At 38.4% G+C, this 20759-nt stretch overlaps 1 protein-coding gene across 2 annotated transcripts in view; it reads right to left on the bottom strand.

The window, feature by feature from the left end:
• Positions 1-20759, bottom strand: part of MCU (mitochondrial calcium uniporter) — a 259606-nt gene that overhangs the window by 214478 nt on the left and 24369 nt on the right. The gene's annotated exons all lie outside the window — the stretch shown is intronic.

Below are 20759 nucleotides of genomic sequence, written 5' to 3'. Positions count from 1 at the left end.
TGCAATAGTAAGAGGATTGTTTCCTTAATTTCTGACAGTTCATTACTGGTGTATAAAAATGTCACTGATTTCTGAATATTAATTTTATATCCTGCCACTTTGCCAAATTCATTTATCAAGTCTAGTAGTTTTATGGTGGAGACTTTAGGATTTTCTATGTACCACATCATCCTGTCAGCAAATGACATTTTTACTTCTTTTCCAATTTGGATGCCTTTTATTTCTTCTTCTTGTCTGATTGCTGTGGCTAGGACTTCCAGAACTATGCTGAATAATGAGTTTGCTTTTAGTTTTTGTCCACTGAGTATATCAGCTGTCATTTTGTCATATATGGCCTTGAGGTTTAGGTATGTTCCCTGTATTCCCATTTTACTGAGGTTTTTTTAAATTTTTTATTAACTTTAATGGAGTGATATTAATAAATCAGGGTACATATGTTCAGAGAAAACATCTCCAGGTTATTTTGATATTTAATTATGTTGCATACCGATCTTGCTGAGAGTTTTGATCATAAACAGGTGCTGAATTTTATCAAGTGCTTTTTCTGCATCTATTGATATGCTCATGTGATTTTTATGTTTCATTTTATGTGATGAATCACACATATTGATTTGCAAATATTGTACCAGCCTTGCCTCTCCAGAATAAATCTCACTTGATCATGGTGTATATACCTTTTTAATGTATTGCTGGATCTAATATTCTGTTGAGAATTTTAACATTTATGTTCATCAGGGATACTGTCCTATAGTTTTCTTTCTTTGTAAAATCTTTTACCTGTTTTAGAATTAAGATAATGCATGCTTTGTAAAATGAGCTTGGAAGTCTTCCCTCCTCTTGAATTTTTTGGAATAGTTTAAGAAGGATACATGTTAGTTCTCTGAATGTTTGATAAAATTTGCCTGTGAAGCCATCCAGTCCAGGACTTTTTTTTGCTGAGAGTTTTTTGATAATTGTTTCTATTTCATTTGTTGTAATCAGTCTGCTTAGGTTTTCTGATTCCTTCAGATTCAGTTTTGGGAAATAGTATGTTTCTAGGAATTTACCCATTTCACACAGGTTGTCCAATTTTTGACATATAAGATCTTCATAGTATTTTCTTACAATCCTTTATATTTCTGTGATGTCAGTTGTTGCTACTCTTCTTTCATTTCTAATTTTATTTATTTGGGTCCTCTCTCTCTCTCTTTCAATGAGTTTGGTTCAAGGTTTATCACTCTTTTCCAAAGAACGAGCTCTTGGTTTCATTGATTCTGTATTTTTTTTTAGCATCTACACCATTTATTTCCTCTCTGATCTTTATTATTTCCTTCCTTTTACCTCCTCTGGGTTTTATTTGTTGTTCTCCTATTTCTGTTAGATGCAGGGTTAAATTGTTTAAGATTTTTCTTGCATCTTGAGGTAGGCCTGCAACGTTATGAACTTCCCTCTCAGGACTGCCTTCGCCGTGTGCCACAGAGTTTGGGTTATTGTATGCTCATTTTCATTTGTTTCAAGAAAATTTTTTATTTCTTCCCTGACCTAATTGCTAACCCATTTGCTATTTAATAACATGCTAGTTAGCCTCCATGTGTTGAATGTTTTTCAGTTTTTCTATTGCAGTTGACTTCTAGTTTCATGCCATTTTGGTCAGAGATGTTTGATATGATTTCAATCTTCTTAAATTTATCGAGACTTGTTTTGTGTCCTACCTGTGGTCCATCCTAGAAAATGTACTATGTGCACTTGAAAAAAATGTATATTCTACCGCTTTGGGGTGAAATGTTCTGAAGATATCGATTAAATCCAGTTGATCTAGTGTGCCATTTAAGGCTGCTATTTGTTGATTTTTCTGTCTGAAGGATCTACCCATTGATATTAGTGGAGTGTTAAAATCAACTACTATTACTGTATTGTTGTCAATCTCTCCCTTTATGTCCATCAAAATCTGCTTTATATATTTAGGTGCTCTTATATTGGGTGCATAAATATTTACAATGGTTATATCGTCTTGCTGGATTGCTCCCTTTATCATTATGTAGTGACTTTGTCCCTTACTATAGCCTTTGCTTTAACAACTATTTTGTCAGATATAAGTATTGCTATCCCAGCTTTTCTTATTTCAGTTCCATTTGCATGGAATATTTTTTGTCATTGCTTCATTTTTTTTTAAAGTGAGAGGAGGGAAGATAGATAGTGAGGCAGACTCCTACACGCACCCTGACCAGGATCCACCCAGCAACCCCCATCTGGGGCTGATCAATGGAGCTATTTTTAGAGTCTGAGACTAATGCCCTCAGGTCAAACGAGCAGCATCTGGGGCCAATGCCTGAAACAATCAAGCCACTGGCTGCAGCAGGGGAAGAGGAAGAGAAGGAGGGGAAGAAAGGAGGAGAGAAACAGATGGTCACTTCTCCTGTGTGCACTGACCAGGAATTGAACCCAGGATGTCCATACACCAGGCCATTACTCTATCCACTGAGCCAGTTGTTCAGGGTCCACCCTTCACTTTTAGTCTATGTGTATCTTTTGGTCTGAGGTGGGTCTCCTGTAGACAGCATATACACGGCTCATGTTTTCTTATCCATTCCACTAACCTATGTCTTTCGATTAGAGCACTTAATCCATTTATATTTAAGGGTTTTTTTGTTTTGTTTTGTTTTGCTTTTAGTGGCAAGGGCAGAGGACAGACAGGTACAAACAGGAAGGGAAAGAAATGAGAAGCATCAACTCATAGTTATGGCACCTCAGCTGTTCATTGATTTCTTTCTCATATGTGCCTTGACTGGGGGGCTCCAGCTGACCCAATGGCCCCTTGCTCAAGCCAGCAACCTTGGGCTTCAAGCCAGCGACCTTTGGGCTCAAGCCAGCAACCATTAGGTCACATCTATGATCCCACACTTAAGCCAGTGACCCTGTGCTCAAGCTGGTGAGCCCACACTCAAGCCGGCGACCTCGGGGTTTCAAACCTGGGTCCTCAGCATTGCAAGGCCAAGACTCTATCCACTGTGCCACTGCCTGGTCAGGCAAGGTTATTATTGATATGTATTTATTTTACCATTTTAAACCTAAAAAAAGAAATCATTTTATCCTTTCCTCTTCTTATAGCAGATCCTTTAGCATTTCTTGTACTACTGGTTTGATTGTAATGAACTCTTTTAGCTTTTTTTTTTTTTTTGGTCTGGGAAGCTCTTTATTTCTCCTTCAATTTTAAAGGATAGCTTTACTGGATAGAGTAGTCTTGATTGTTGGTTCTTGTTTTATATCACTTTGAATATTTCTTGCCAACTTCTCCTGTCCTGAAGTGTTGAGAGGTCAGATGTCAGCCTTATGGGGGCTCTTTTGTAGGTAATTAATTGCTTTTCTCTTGCAGCTTTTGGAATTCTTTTTTTGTCTCCTAATCTCTGGCATTTTAATTATAACGTGTCTTGGTGTGGACCTCTCTATGTTCATCTTTAATGGGACTCTCTGAGCTTCTTGAACTTGTGTGACTTTTTCCTTAACCAAGTTAGGAAAATTTTCAGCTGTAATTTCTTCAAACAAGTTCTCTATCCCTTGTTCATTCTTTTCTATATCAGGAACACCTATGATGTGGATGTTGTTTTGCTTGATGTTGTCGCAGAGGTCTCTTAAGTTTCCTCAGCCTTCTTGAGCCTCTTTTCTTTTTGCTGCTCTGCTTGCATTTATCTTGTTCTCTAAATTGCTGATTTGGTCCTCCACTTCATCTAACCTGCTGTGGATTTTTTCTAGTACAGGCTTCATTTCAGATATTGTATTTGCCATTTCTGACTGGTTGTTTTTTTATAGTTTCAATGTCCTTTTCAATGCTTACATCTCTTTGTTTAAGTTCTAGTTACCATATGATCTAACAATCCCTCTACGGGGTATCTATCCCAAAAACTCAAAAATATTGGTACATAAAGACACATGCACATCCATATTCATCACAGCATTATTCACAGTGGCCAAGACATGGAAACAACCAAAATGTCCCTCAATACAAAATTGGATAAAGAAGATGTGGTACACATATACAATGGAATACTACTCGACCATAAGAAATGATAACATAGTGACATTTACAACAATATAGATAGACCTTGAGAATGTTATACTGAGGGAAATAAGTAAATCAGAAAAAGCTAAGAACTGTATGATTTCACACATAGGTGGGATATAAAACTGAGACTCATGGACATAGATAAAAGTGAAGTGGTTACCAGGGGGAAAGGAATGTGGGGGAGGGGAGAAAGAATGTAAGGGAGGGGGAGAAAGGATGGGAGGGGGAAGGGTATAAAGAGGGACAAATATAAGGTGACAGAAAACTACTTGACTTTGGGTGATGGGTAAACAACATAATCAACAGTTCACATGCTATACAAATGTTTGCCTGAGCCCTGGCCAGTTGGCTCAGTCATAGAGCGTTGAACTGGTGCGTGGAAGTCCCAGGTTTGATTCCTGGTGAGGGCACACAGGAGAAGTACTTATCTGCTTCTCCACCCTTCACCCTCTTCTCTCTCTCTCTCTCTCTCTCTCTCTCTCTTCCTTTCCCGCAGCCAAGGGTCCACTGGAGCAAAGTTGGTCCAGGCACTGAGGGTGGTTCCATGGCTTCAGCCTCAGGTGCTAAAAAAATGGCTCCAATTGCTACAGAGCAGTACCCCAGATGGGCAGAGCATTGCTCCCTGGTGGGTTTGTCAGGTGGATCCCAGTCAGGCACATGCGAGAGTCTATCTCTCTGCATCCCCGCCTCTCACTTCAGAAAAATACAAAAAAAAGAAAAAAGAAATGTTTACCTGAAACCTATGTATTCTTATTGACCAATGTCACAGTGTTAATTTTCTAAATGAAATTTTTTTTAAAAAGTTCTTACTGAGATTACCCATTCTTTTTTTTTTTTTTTTTCATTTTTCTGAAGCTGGAAATGGGGAGAGACAGTCAGACAGACTCCCGCATGCACCCGACCGGGATCCACCCGGCACGCCCACTATGGGGCGACGCTCTGCCCACCAGGGGGCGATGCTCTGCCCATCCTGGGTGTTGCCATATTGCGACCAGAGCCACTCTAGCGCCTGAGGCAGAGGCCACAGAGCCATCCCCAGCGCCCGGGCCATCTTTGCTCCCATGGAGCCTTGGCTGCAGGAAGGGAAGAGAGAGACAGAGAGGAAAGCACGGCGGAGGGGTGGAGAAGCAAATGGGCGCTTCTCCTGTGTGCCCTGGCCGGGAATCGAACCCAGGTCCTCCGCACGCTAGGCCGACGCTCTACCGCTGAGCCAACCGGCCAGGGCGAGATTACCCATTCTTACTTGAGCATCCTAATAACTATTATTTTAAACTCTGCATCTGGTAGCTTGGTTGCTTCCATGTCATTCAATTCTTTTTCTGGGGATTTCTCTTGTTGATTCTTTTGGGGCATATTTCTTTACTGCCCATTTTGTCTTGTATCAATATATTAGGTAGCTCTGCTTTGACTCCCAAATTTGTTATGACATCTTTCTGAGGAAGGTGGGCTCAGTGGTACTAACTTCCACAAGAAGCTAGGCCACCACAGCTTCTTGCTCTGGGAATGTTTCCTGAGAGTTATATTTATCCTCCTGTTATATGTGAGTCTTAAAGCTGCTGGCTCTTTCATGGGTGGAGTTAACCCTTCAGGGTAGTTGATTCTAAGGGTCAACCTTGGTCACATGTATTAGACACTGTGCAGTGTCTGCCCTATGGAGTATAGTTATTCTCAGCAGGGTCTGGTGCCAGTTGGAATCCTCCTTTCAGCATGCTGCTTGTGTGGCTAATTGAGTCTAGTGTTGGTGTGGTCTGCCATCCACTACTGGTTGTGTTGGTTCTGGGTCCTCTTGCCAGGGTTCAGGTACAGATTGATGTCAGATGATTTTTTGTAACCCACTGTGGGCTGTTTGAAACTACCACTCTGTTAACTGTCTGTGTCTGTGTTTTCTTTGCCTGGGTGTGTGTCAGAGAGGCCAAATTGTGCATAAGGATCAACTTCCTCTTGCTTAGAGCTGAGAACAGCTCATAAAAGGGTCCAAGTTCCTTAAAATTTGTACTTTTCAGCTGCTCCACCTCCTTTTGCAGCTGCCTGGTTTTCCCAGAGTCTTCAGTCTCGATGTGGTTTCTTCTGTGAATCCTTGGTTATAGACTACTCTTCATTTAGTCCTAAGTTGGTTATTCAGGATGATTGCTTTTAAATTATTTATAACTCCAGTTTGGTCCTGCGAGGATGCAAGTGGAATGTCTGTCTGCCTACTCCATTACCATCTTCCCTCTCAGCCAGGAATATATTAAATATGCAAGATGGGCAAGATTATGAATGGTTCTGAATGCTAGGCTTGGGAATGTTGTATTTGATGTTTCAAGAACACTAATCTTCAATGAGCATTTTCATCTATTCTTTGTCCTAGATGTTATCTGCTGTGTAAAACTACAGCGGCTACCCACACATTTTCTACAGCATTCCCTCTCTGAACACTGATGTTCTATATTTATCTGTTCAAGCTGAAACACCACTAGAGAAAGAGATTCTGATAATTATTCTTCTTGTAACCAAGCAAATATCCAATTTAAAGATAAAAATCTGTTATCAAAATGTCCTTTATTTTTCAACCCCATCCTCAAAGATGTTAAAAATTATCTCAATTCCATTTACCATCTAGTCTATCAGAACACTACATTGATTCACAATACATAAACTAGAACTCTGAAAAAAGAATCTTGTTTTATTTTGTACTAAAGTAACATAGTAGTCACTCAGAACACAAAAAGACAATTTTATAAAATAAGTCTTCAGATCAAATCTTCTAAGAATCCAGCAAATTCTGTAACTAATAATTGTAAAAAGGCTACATAATTACATTTTATGGTCTTATATATATGAATCAAGTAGGGACCTTAGAACCATTTTATGTTGTAGGTTTTTTAAACAATTTGACAATAATTATTAAATATTATTACATATATAAATCATTTGCATATATCCTTTGAATCAGCAATCCCACTGCTGACTTTCTATCTCATTGAAAAAATGTGCTAACACAGGTTAATTACAACAATGTTTATAGTGACAAAAAGTGAAAAAAAGGTAAATTTTTATTAATAAGAAATTAACCAAATAAATAAAGATAGAGCTACACTACGGAATAACCTCATAGATAATGACATGTTTTATACAGCCAATAACTGAATAATTCAGAGCTATACTACATCATCTGGAAGATGTTCTACTAATCATTTCTGAATCAGAAAAACAAGATGCAGAAAAAATGTGTAATACAATCCAATTTTATAAAACAAAGTAAAAAATAAAACAACTATATATATGCATGTGTGCCTGGAGGAATGTGTTGATAGACATACAGACAATAAAATGGATAGGATAATGATTAAACTAAGGAAAAAATATGGGAGCATATACAGTATACAACATGGTTAACTTAGAGTAATATGGGAAAAGAGAAAAAGGCAATTATTAAAGAAAGAAAGAAATACAAATTTAAAGGTCTAGTGACAAAGACTCTATCTGGTCCCAAAGATGCTAATTCCATATTAAGCTACTATAATGAGAGAAAATTTTTCCATGTGGTTAGCCGAAATTTGCTTTTTTTAGGGAGAAAGAATAAATCTAACCTAATCTCCATCCACATAATTATCTTCAGATATATTCAGGATTATTATTTTATTCACTTAGCCACATTTACAGATAGCTCCCTACTTTCATGCATAATACAACCCTTAAAATGTGCCCAAGAGTTGAAAGTGTAGACTCAGACATAAGGGATTTAAATGTTTAAACAATGATGCCTGACCAGGCGGTGGCGCAGTGGATAGAGCATTGGACTGGGATGCGGAAGGACCCAGGTTCAAGACCCTGAGGTCGCCAGCTTGAGCGCGGGCTCATCTGATTGAGCAAAAGCTCACCAGCTTGGACCCAATGTCGCTGGCTCCAGCAAGGGGTTACTTGTCTGCTGAAGGCCCGCGGTCAAGGCATTTATGAGAAAGCAATCAATGAACAACTAAGGTGTCGCCACGAAAAACTGATGATTGATGCTTCTCCTCTCTCTCTATTCCTGTCTGTCTGTCCTTATCTATCCCTCACTCTGACTCTCTCTGTCTCTGTTAAAAAAAAAAAAAAAAAAAAGAATCAATGCTTCTCATCGCTCTCCCTTCCAGCTTGTCTGTTCCTATCTGTCCCTCTCTCACTAAAATTAAAAGAAAAAAAGACAAACTGAAAAAAAATTATTACTCAGATCACAAAGGGTTACCTTTCCTAATACACAAAGAGTTCCTACAAATCACAAATGAAATAACGAACATAACTATGAGAGTTAAAGAATAGGAACTTCAGTGTACAGCAAAAGGATATACAGTTCTTTCAAAAGATGATCAACATCACTCATTTAATGCAAATTAAATCTATACTGAGAAACCATTTTTTTCTCCAATCAGATATTGATCCAAAAGTTTGATAACACACTGTGCTGGCAAAGATGCAAGCACAGTACTTCTCATACCTCCTGTTTTTAGGAACACATGCTATAAACACATATGGGAGCAATGATAAATGCACAAGGTTATTTACTGTAGCAATGCAAATAAGTAATAACAAAATACCGGAAGCAAATGTATAACAGAGAACACTGATTTTTATTTAAGTATAATACATTTACAAACCTTTATGAAAGAATCATACATACACTATGAAAACATCAGAAAGCAATTCTAAAAGAAGAGTTTATAAGACAGTATTTCTTGATATTCTTGGTTAGCAAATATACAGATGAAAGGACAAGCTTTCTCACAGCCTAAAAGAATCTGACAGTCTTCGCTAAAATGGCAAAATGTTTCTCAAAGATGTTATCTCTAACAGATGAACTTTTAAAGATGTTTTAAATAAACTTATTGCAATCTTTTTTAATTTTACTCAAACCTGTTTCAAGGGGAGAGATAGTTTATTCTTTAAAACTCTTAAATATACCACCAAAAAATCTATTTTCAAAAATTATATTGTAAAACACAAACAATGATACAGCCACTCTTTGGAATATTATGCTACTGTTAAATGTTCATGATCAGTTTGTTAAATACTTGGCAAAGGAAGTAAAATATAGTCATACAGTTTTATGTTGTATATGAAGATGAACATTCTTTTATAAAGCAAGATAGACTCCATAAAAAATGTCTGAAGGCAATACATAAAAATGTTAACAATGGTTGTCTTTGAGCAACATTTTCTTTTTCCTTTCAGTTTCCTGTATATTTTATTTTTTCTATAATAAATATTTAATATAAAATTAAAGTTTTTAAATTGGATAATTCTAAATGTGTTAGAAAAAATAAGAATCATATACGTAACAGAAGACTAAGTTTATCTTTGTTCTCTCTGACAAATTAGTGTGGCAATTAATCAAAATATAGTTATAAAAGACCCCTGAATTGTGCTGTTAATCATAAACTGCTCTAACAAAATAGTCTTAATTTTTAAAAATCCAAGAAGATAAACATTCATATGAAGACAAAATAGTGACAGAACAAAGGAAATTAAGTTTTCATAAGAGAAAGGGGATTTTCTCCATGTCTTGAGGGAAAAATATATTGCAAATTTTAGATAAAATGTCGTTCAAACTAACACACACTCTTATAGAAAAGAAACAGATTTTTTTCCTTCATTTTTTTTAGATGACTGTCAGGAAGAAGTGACAGTTTTCAGTTCAAGTTACTCTCCTCTCTGACCTCTGTGACCCCTAAACAAAAATGTGTTGTTATGGTTACTCCACAAAGATTAATTTGGAAAAAGTAACTTTGGCAATCAGAGTTTCAACTCTAATTACACTGAAATTTTACTTGCAAAAATATGATGTATTAAAAAGAGAAAACTCTGACAGTAACTGCTACTTAATCTTACTACCTCATTTTAATAGTTGCCTATGCATAGACTAAGTCAGGGGAGCACTGAACTCTACTTCAAGAAAAAGGCATGTGTCCTTATGTATGAATGTTTTCAAGTTTTGGGGGTAGACAACCAGTAGAAGGATTGCTGGGTCATATAGTAGTTCTATTCTTAATTTTTTGAGGAACCATCATACCTTCTTCCATAATGGTTGTACTACTTTACATTCGCTCAGCAGTGAAGGAGGATTCCTATTTCTCCACACCTTCCCAACACTTGTTATTACCTGTCGTGTTGATAATAGCCAATCTAACAGATGTGACATGGTAACTCATTGTAACTTTGATTTGCATTTCTCGAATAGCTAGTGAAGATGAGCATCTTTTTATATACCTTTTGGCCATATGGATGTCCTCTTAGAAGGTCCTCTCCCCATTTTTTAATTGGACTCTTTGCTAGTTTGCTGCTGAGCTTTGTGATTTCTTTATATATTTTGGATATTAACCCCCTTATCAGAGCTGTTGTTTGTAAATATCATTTCCCATTTAGTTGGCTGCCTATTTGTTTTGTTGTCATTTTCTTTTGCTGCGCAGAAGCTTTTTAGTTTGATACAGTCCCATTCATTTATTTTTACCTTTACTTCCCTTGCCTTTGGTGTCAAATTCATAAATTGTTCTCTATAACCAAGGTCCATGAGCTTAGTACCTATTTTCTTCTATGTAATTTATAGTTTCAGGTCTTATATTTAGGTCTTTGATCCACTTTGAATTTATTTTTGTGCAGGGGGACAAACAAAGGTCAAGTTTCATTCTTTTGCATGTGGCTTTCCAATTTTCCCAGCACCGTTTATTGAAGAGGCTTTCTTCTCTTCATTGTATGTTTTTGGCTCCTTTGACAAAGATGATTTGTCCATATATATGTGGTTTTTTTCTGGGCTCTCAATTCTGTTCCATTGGTCTGTATGTTTGTTTTTCTGCCAGTATCATGCTGTTTTGATTATTGTGGCTCTACAGTCTAATTTGAAGTCAGGTTGTATGATACCTCCAGCTTCATTCGTTTTCCTCAGGATTGCTTTGGCTATGCAGGGGGTTTTTACGATTCCACACAAACCTGGTAATTTTTTTTTTTTTTTTTTTGTATTTTTCCGAAGCTAGAAACGGGGAGAGACAGTCAGACAGACTCCCGCATGCGCCTGACCAGGATCCACCTGGCACGCCCACCAGGGGGCGATGCTCTGCCCCTCCAGGGAGTCGCTCTGTTGCGACCAGAGCCACTCCAGCGCCTGGGGCAGAGGCCAAGGAGCCATCCCCAGCGCCTGGGCCATATTTGCTCCAATGGAGCCTCGCTGCGGGAGGGGAAGAGAGAGACAGAGAGGAAGGAGAGGGGGAGGGGTGGAGAAGCAGATGAGTACTTCTCCTGTGTGCCCTGGCCGAGAATCGAACCCAGGACCTCTGCACGCCAGGCCGACGCTCTACCACTGAGCCAACCGGCCAGGGCTAACCTGGTAAATTTTTGTTCTATTTCTTTAAAGAATGACATTGGGATTTTGATAGGAATTGCACCCCCATGTTTATCACAGCATTATTCTCAGTGGCCAAGACATGGAAACAACCAAAGTGTCCTCAATAATAGAGGACTGGATAAAGAAAATGTGGTGTATATATATATACACACACACACAATGGAATTCTATTCAACCATAAGAAACGATGACATAGTGACATTTATGACAACATGGATGGACCCTGAGAACATTATACTGAGTGAAATAAGTAAATCAGAAAAGTCTAAAAACTGTATTAACTTCACACACAGGTGAGATATAAAACTGAGTCTCATGGACATAGATATAAGTGAAGTGGTTCCAGGGAGAAGGGGATGTGGGAGAGGGGAAGGGGACTTGAGTGAATGGAGAGGATGAAGGGGTGAGGAGGGAAAAGAGGGCAGAGGGAAGGGTGTAAAGAGGGACAACGATAAGGTGACAGAAAATGATTTGACTTTGGGAGATGGATATACAACGTAATCAACAGTTCAAATGTTATAGAAATGTTCACCTGAAACCTATATACTCTTATTGATCAAGTCACCCTGTTAATTTTCTAAATAATATTTAAAAATTGGAAGGAAGGAAGGAAGGAAGGAAGGAAGGAAGGAAGGAAGGAAGGAAGGAAGGAAGGAGGGAGGGAGGGAGGGAGGGAGGGAGGGAGGGAGGGAGGGAGGGAGGGGCAGCAACTGAGATCAAGAGGAAAGGCAATATCTAGTTTGAGAGAGGCCATACACCTTTTTAATTATAATAAACCAGCATGCTAAACTGGTCAATAAATTTTAATATTTATACAGAAAAATGTCCTCATAAACTTATTTTAATCTTCAAATAAAATATACAGATTCCATTTTCTCATTACTTACCACAAATCTTAAAACTCATAGTGACATTGTGAAAATAACACACAAACAAACTCAGGCCTAATCATAAATATTGTTGAGTTCCTCATAAGGAGCTTAAGTGAACAGTTATTTTCAAGTTGCAATTACCAATGATAGGCCCAAATTGATTTGTTTATATATATTGCAGATATTTTCATTTCAAACAAAAGTCTGAAACGCTTCTTTTTCAGACTCAACAGAAATATAACCATTATCTCCACCTACAGAAAACACTGCCTAGAAAAAGCAGTAATGTATCACTATTGCCAGGAATCAGACAAGTACAAATCACTGCAGTATATATTAGAAATCATCACAGGACAACCAGTAAAATAAAAATTAATAATTCCTCCCATACAAAGGATGTTCTCAGATGTGGAAATACACACATTCAAATGTGCATCTTAAAAGAAGTACATATGAATTCATCACGCAACAACTACTTGAGTGGCTGTGTTAGGTATTCTTTTAGGTTCTAGAATTCTGTAGCGGAAAAAATGTTCTGCTCTAATGTAAGGAAACAGAAGGGAGAGTAATATTTAACACTTAATATGTGAAAAGCCAAGAAAAAATAAAGCAGTGTATGTAACAGAAAAAGGGAGTGTTGAGTAGTTGGGGAAAAACTATCTGCAAATTTATGCTGGAAGATCATGGAAGATATTTGAGCTGACTTGAGAAAGATAAGAAATAAGCGGACCTGCATGTATTCAGGAGAACAGCATTTTTTTTTTTAAGTGAGAAGCTGGGAGGCAGACAAGACACCCACATGCATCCGACTGGGATCCATCCTGCAAGTTCCCTACCAGGCGAAGTTCCCTACCAGGCGATGCACTGCCTGTCTGGGCCACTGCTCCATTGCTAGGCAATTGAGCTATTTTTAGTGCCTGAGGCAAGGCAATGGAACCATCCTCAGTGCCCAGGGCCAACTTGCTCCAACTGAGCCATAGCTGCAGGAGAAGAAGAGAGAGATTGGGGGGCAAAAAGGGGGAAGCAGATGGTTGCCTCTCCTGTGCGTCCTGACCAGGAATCGAACCCAGGACATCCATACATGGGGCCAACACTCTACTGCTAAGCCAACTGGCCAGGGACAAGAAAAGCATTCTAACTGTAGAAAAATGCCTATGCAAAGATCCTGTGAGGTAGGTCCAAGTCTGGCATGTCTGAGGAACAGCAAGGTTAGTATGACAATAATGGAATGGGCAAGGGGAAAAGTGGCAGCAGTTGAGGAGTCAGATGGGGGACATGTTTGGCAGTTATAAGTTAGAACAGACTCTTATACATTACTGAACTTTCAATCCCAAAGGAATTATACCACAGAAATAGGCAAATGCTACAAACCAGAGGCTTTTCTCCCTTTGGAAATCGATTTATCAGCACATTGCTGCCTATGGGCTACTTTAAATACAGTCATGCGCCACATACCAACATTTTGGTCAAAGACCACAAAAATGGCAGTGGCTCAGTAAAATTATAACAAAGCTGAAAAATTCCTATCACCTATTGATGTCGTAGCCTTGTCAATATCACAGCACGACACATTACTCACATTTGTGGTGATGCTGGTATAAACAAACCTACTGTACTGCCAGTCCTATAAAAGTATAGCATAGGTAATTATGTACAGTACATAATACTAAATATTGGTAATAAATGACTATATTACTGGCTTACATATTTACTATACTATACACTTAATTATTTTTTTAGAGTGTACTCTTTCTACTTATAAAAAAAGTCTGCTGTAAAATGGTATGCTGGCCCTGGCTGGTTGGCTCAGTGGATAAAGTGTTGGCCCAGCAGATGTCCTGGGTTAGACCCCTGCATCAGAGAACATATGAGAAGTGACCATCTGCTTCTTTTCCCCTCCATCTCCCCCTTCTATCTCTCTTCCCCTCTTGCAGCCAGTGGCTCAATTGGTTCAAATGTCGACCCTGGACAAATGTAGTGCCCTGGGCACTAAGGATAGCTTGGTTGGTCTGAGCATCAACCCTAGACGGGGGTTGCTGGCTATATCCTGGTTGGGGTGCATGCAGAAGTCTATCTCCCCTCCCCTCACTTAAAAAAAACAACAACAAGTATGCTGTATTTCACAGGCTGTAGACTCAAACAGCTCGAGTTTATGCCTCTTGGTTATATAATTTTCTCTTTCCTTGACTTAATCTCATGCTGTTTTGTATAGCAACATGCTGTATAGGTCTGTAGCCTAGTAACAACAAGCTACACCACATGGTCCAGATGTGCAGTAGGCTATATCATCTAGATTTGTGTAAGTGCCCTCTATATAATGTGTGAACAATTAAATTGTCTGAGGACACTTTTCTCAGAACACATCCCCATCCTTAAGCAGTACATGATGGTTGTCTTTTAGTCTAAGTGAGATCAGAAGCGGTTGGAAAGGTAGTCTTCACTCTGACTGCTTGAGGTTCTGACCATAGAGAACAAATGACAAAAGCAGGGAGACTAACTTGGAGGCTGTTGCTATCACCTGGATGAGATGTTGTGGTGGCCTAAACCAAAGTGCCAGTGGTGAGGCAGTAAGAAAAAAATCCAGTTCTGGATATGAAGAGCTGTTCTGATTTGAATCAGTATGTGCCAATAGTAAAGAAGCTTCCAGCCTACAACTCAATGATATCTAACTCTAATCTAAATATGTCATTTCTTGTTCTGAATTAAGACTGCTAGTTGGATTTATAAAGAACCTCAAGATGCACCAAGAACCAAGAAAGAGTCTTAGATGAGCCTTGTGGATCTTAGCTATTAACAATTCCATTATCAAATGATAAACACATACATTTATTAAGCATCTGTCATATATAAGGCATTACAGGGAATACAAAAAAATCTATAATCCAAGCCCTCAACCTAATGGAGGCTACAATCTAAAGTCTGAACTAAACTTTCCATATATAAAAAGATACAGATTCAAGGCAGTGGAAGTACAGGTGTGTGGTAGGGCTAATGAGGAGTCTATAACTTGGGGAAAAGAAGGGAAAAATCACTGAACAGATGAGACTTGAGCTAGGCCTTCAAGGATAAATAGTATGAGATTGTGAGAGAGGAAAAAAGAAACAAGCAAGGGCCTCTCAGGCAGTGGATCTACAAAGTCAAAGAGTTAGGTTAAAGGTAGGAATGTGTGACAGTTGGGGACCAGACTATTCAAGGCATTCAGGAGCATTGTGAGATACAGGCTATAACCTTAGAGTATGGAGACATATATCTGAACTCCCAATTTCATCACTTACTAGTTTGGCCATGTTATTTGAACCCTCCAACCTCTATTTCCTCAGCAGTGGAAATTTTAGTACCTACTTTATAGGACTAGATTAAATAAAATCATGCATGTACAATACTTCACATGACCTGGAGGTTAGTAAACAGTTACTGGTTATCAAAATCAACATTATCATTAAAGAGAGATAGATTGGAACTCAATTACAGAAGGTCTTTAATATGAGACTAGGGAATTTGCATTAAATCCTATAGGTAGTGGCAAGCAAAAGTTTTACATGAAAAATAGTTTTAAAGTGAAATTTTAGAAAGTAATCTGTCAGGAAGATATAGAATGTACTGGCTGCAGAGGAAACACTGAAAATTGACTTGCTGTTTAGACAAAAGTCCAGGCACATTGATAAGAGTTTTAAACAAGGGCAAAAGGTGGTGATTTGGAAACACAAAGTGCAACATAAGAGAGATGACAAAGGAAGGTTCCAACTAGGATTTCGTTAGTAAATAAAAGGGTGGAATACTAAACTGTACTCTTAAGAAATGTTTGAGTTGGTAATTTAATGTTATATCTATTTTACCACGTTTAAAAAGGTTATGACAGTATCGCAAAGGAAAAGGGAAGAGCCAAACATTAATTTTAACTCAAATAACTAAAAGAATAAAAGGTACTAATTACTTAAAAGAAAAACAGTAAAGTCACAAAAAAAGGGGCTTCACTTGGGAAAAGGCCTCCACATTCCCGTTAGATCTGAAATGGTGCCCTGGAAGCCAAAAGAAGTTATAGAAGATCAGAGGCAAGACTGAAGCTCACTCACTAATCTAACAAAGACAATCAGTAGGAAGGAAGAATTCCAGCTAACATAAACACAGTAATATATCCAAGTAACAGCTATTTGGATTATCAGTCTTTACTATAATAAAAGAATGGGTGGACATTGTGACTTGTCTACTTAATACAGACTGAAGAAAAAAAAGTCTTTTCTAAGACATCCCAAAAACCTGATTACAGTAAAAAAGCAGCCATTAACACTACCTACTTTATTATTTTACAAATAGGACTGTATCAACTCCAGTAACACAATGGCACTTAGATAATTCTATAATCCAGATACCATATAATCTAAGATAAAAGGTTAATATGTTCAGTTTGTTCTCCATATATCCCTTAAATGTTAGCAGTGAATTTTGTGTGTTTTCCCCAGAATAACTACTAATACTTTTTATATATTCTTTTATTTGGAGAGTAACATGAACACAGAAAAACATACTGCTCACAAAAATTAGGAGATATTTCAAAATGAATATGAGCGATAAAAAAAAAGCATTTGATTTTTTTTATTAAACAAGAACATCAGAAAAGCAAATGACAAATCAAAGAAAGTTGTTCAATTATGCAAATGAGATGCAAAACTTCTATTTCATTTCATTGGTGAAAATGCACTATACAAAAGGCTGAAAATCGCTGCACATTCCCTGATCCCCTAATTTTTGTATATAAGGTTGGTGAATTTTCACAAAGTAAACACACTCATGAAATGAGTATCCAAAATGAAAACAGAACATAACTAGCACCCCAGAAGGAAGGCCCCTTCATATCCCATTCCAAACACATTCCCCTGCATCCAGCAATGATAATCTCCAGACTTCTGACACCACAGGTTAGTTTTATCTGTTTTTAAAACTTATGTAAAAGAACCATAATGTATGTACTCTTTAATGTCTGGCTTCTTTTGCCCAGGCAATACATTTGTGAAATTCATACATTATTACATGTAGTTGTAGTTTGTTCATTCACTAATCCATGTGAGATTGCACCAGAGACTTATTTATCCATCCTACTAGTGATTTTGGAAAATTCAAGTTTGAACTATTACAGTTAGCTCTGCTATGAACGTTTTGTCTATGTCTTCTAGTGAATATAAACATACAACTTTGTTGTGCCTAAATCTAGGAGTGGACCTTCTGAGTCATAGAGCATAAATGTGTTCAACTTCAGTAAATAACAAACACACTTATTTTTTTATTGACTGATTTTAGAAGGTGAGAAGAAGGAAGAGAGAGAGAGAGAGAAACATCAATTTCTGTGCCACTTATTTACATATTACGGTTGATTCTCGTGTGTGCCCTGACAGGAAATCAAACCTGCGACCTTGGCGTGTTGGGAGGATGCTCTAACCAGCTGTGTGCCCAGCCGGGGCCAATAGGAAATCAACTTTTAGGGAAGAAATATTTTAAGATCTTTTTAGGGAAATTTGAATGATTAATGATTTATCAGAAAGTGTTGGCTTTAAAAACTACTTTCAGGAGGATAAACATATTGAAGAAGGAGAGTTAATCCACACTGCTTCCAAAGAAGGCAATTTATGTTAGAATATTTGCACCTACAATTTAGCCTATGAAAATAACAGAAGTAATCATGTTAGTCTTGTCCTTTCTAGAACTGAGGATGCTAAAAATTTAGAAAAAAACAATTGAAGAACCATCACTATCAATAAAGTAACCACTTTCTCAACTTGTTACAGACTATAAATGCTACCAGTCAGAACTCTGCAACAGTTAAACCTATACTCATTTAATCATATTCCCACAAATTGAAGAAACTTCTGAACTAGTCTAACCTTCAGGTGCATTATCAGTGATCATGCTAATAAACATTTATTTAACGCTGGAACAGAAAAAGAACATTAGATAAAAACTAAGGGAATCTGAATAAAGTTCAGACTTCAGTTAATAATGTATCAATATTGGTTCATTAATTTTAACAAACATATCATATAATTTGAGATGTTAATAATAAAGGAAACAAATGAAAACCCTGTGTACTATCTTCACTATTTTCTTGTAAATCCAAAAGTTTTAAAATTTATTCTTTTTTAAAGATTTTTTTATTCATTTTAAAGAGAGAAGAGAAAAAGAAAAAGGAAGGGAGGAAGGGAGGAAGAAAGGGAGGAAGGGAGGGAGGGAAGGAGGGAGGGAGGGAAAGAACGAGATAGGATCAGGAAGCATCAACTACTTTATGTGCCTTGACCAGGTAAGCCCAGGGTTTCAAACCAGCGACCTGTGTTCCAGGTCGACGCTTTATCCACTGAATGACCACAGGTCAGGCCAGATAAAATTATTCTTAAAAATTCATTTAAGCCCTGGAGAGTTGGCTCAGCAGTAGAGCGTGGACCCGGTGTGTGGAAGTCCCAGGTTCGATTCCCGGCCAGGGCACACAGGAGAGGTGCCCATCTGCTTCTCCACCCTTCCTCTCTATCTCTCTCTTCCCCTCCCGCAGCCAAGGCTCCATTGGAGCAAAGTTGGCCTGAGTGCTGAGGATGGCTGCGCAATGCCCCAGATGGGCTGAGGCTCGCCCCCTGGTGAGCATGCCTGGTGGATCCTTGTTGGGTGCATGCGGGAGTCTGTCAGCCTGCCTCTCCTTCCACCCCCACCCCACCAGCACCCATTTCTTACTTCAGAAAAATACAAAAAAAATTTTTTTTTTCATTTAAGTCCTGGCTGGATAGCTTGGCTGGATAGAGCACCATCCCAATACATAAAGGTTGTCAGTTTGGTCCCCAGTCAAGGCACATATAGAACCATATGGATGTTTCTGTGTCTTTTTCTCTGAAATCAATAAATAAAAAAAATAAACCCATTTAAAACACTGCAACATAATCTTCAGGTTGTAACAGACCTGCTAAATTCTTCTCAAAATGCAATCCAAATGCACTTTAAGAACTGTTATACACCCACACACGTATACAAACACACACACGCTCTTTTTAGCTATGGAATTAGACACATAGACATATGGGGGAAGCATTCTATCTATGCTGATTTTGATTTTTGCTCCTAGCAATGAAATAATGAACAAGGCTGAGACTTCCTCTTTTATTCCAACTAATTTAAACTTTTTGAGCATACACTATAAGTACATGTAAGTACTTAACGAAGCATTAAAAAGTAATCCTCTAGGCCCTGGTCGGTTGGCTCAGCGGTAGAGCATCGGCCTAGCGTGCGGAGGACCCAGGTTCGATTCCCGGCCAGGGCACACAGGAGAAGCGCCCATTTGCTTCTCCACCCCTCCGCCGCACCTTCCTCTCTGTCTCTCTCTTCCCCTCCTGCAGCTAAGGCTCCATTGGAGCAAAAATGGCCCGGGCGCTGGGGATGGCTCTGTGGCCTCTGCCTCAGGCGCTAGAGTGGCTCTGGTCGCAACATGGCGACGCCCAGGATGGGCAGAGCATCGCCCCTGGTGGACGTGCCGGGTGGATCCCGGTCGGGCTCATGCGGGAGTCTGTCTGACTGTCTCTCCCTGTTTCCAGCTTCAGAAAAATGCAAAAAAAAAAAAAAAAGTAATCCTCTAGTTATCTTGCAACAATACAATAAAAACATCCAAACTCTAAGTAAGGTCAATTCTATAATAAATCAAAGTTTTCTGGTTTACATCATTGACTTTGCTTTTATTTCAGGGAGAGATAAAGGGGGGAGGGAGATAGACTGTGCCTTACAGCTAGGAGGGTAAACAAGTACTGTAGCCCTTACAAGTATGAGAGCTAGTAGAAGGATCTCTGCACAAGAAGGCAGAAGATCCAGCCTCTAGTTTCAATACTGACAATAATTTGCTCTGTAGACCTTGACCATTTTCCTGAACATCTTATCATTTCTTGGCTATGTTAGATATCCTAGTTAAATCTTTTATATTTATCTGTTCCATAAAACCTTTAAAGTATCTAAAAAGAAAAATAATATTCTGCCACTGAATGAATGGTTACACCTACTGAGGGACAGAGGTGGGGAAGTTAATATAATAAAAGGTGGATTGCTATCATATATAGTTTTCCATTTCATTAATCTATATATATATATATTGCAAATATTTACTTCCTAGTCAGCATTATGACACAGGCCTTGGTTTCCTCTTCAGAAAACTAGTGAATCCAACCCTGGTTCTAGAAAGTCTATATCTAAATGCAACTTGAAATTTGTTTCTTTTTTTTTTTTTTTGAGAGTCAGAGAGAGGGATAGACAGGGACAGACAGACAGGAACAGAGAGATGAGAGGCATCAATCATTAATTTTTCGTTGCGCATTGCCACACCTTAGTTGTTCATTGATTGCTTACTCATATGTGCCTTGACCGCGGGCCTTCAGCAGACCGAGGAACCCCTTGCTTGAGCCAGCGACCTTGGGTCCAAGCTGGTGAGCTTTTGCTCAAACCAGATGAGCCCACGCTCAAGCTGGCGACCTCGGGGTCT

This window comes from Saccopteryx bilineata, chromosome 9 (assembly GCF_036850765.1).
Source record: "Saccopteryx bilineata isolate mSacBil1 chromosome 9, mSacBil1_pri_phased_curated, whole genome shotgun sequence".
In the NCBI taxonomy this organism is placed as follows: Eukaryota; Metazoa; Chordata; class Mammalia; order Chiroptera; family Emballonuridae; genus Saccopteryx; species Saccopteryx bilineata.
The sequence above is the reverse complement of the archived record's forward strand: the minus strand, read 5'-3'. Positions and strand labels throughout refer to the sequence as shown.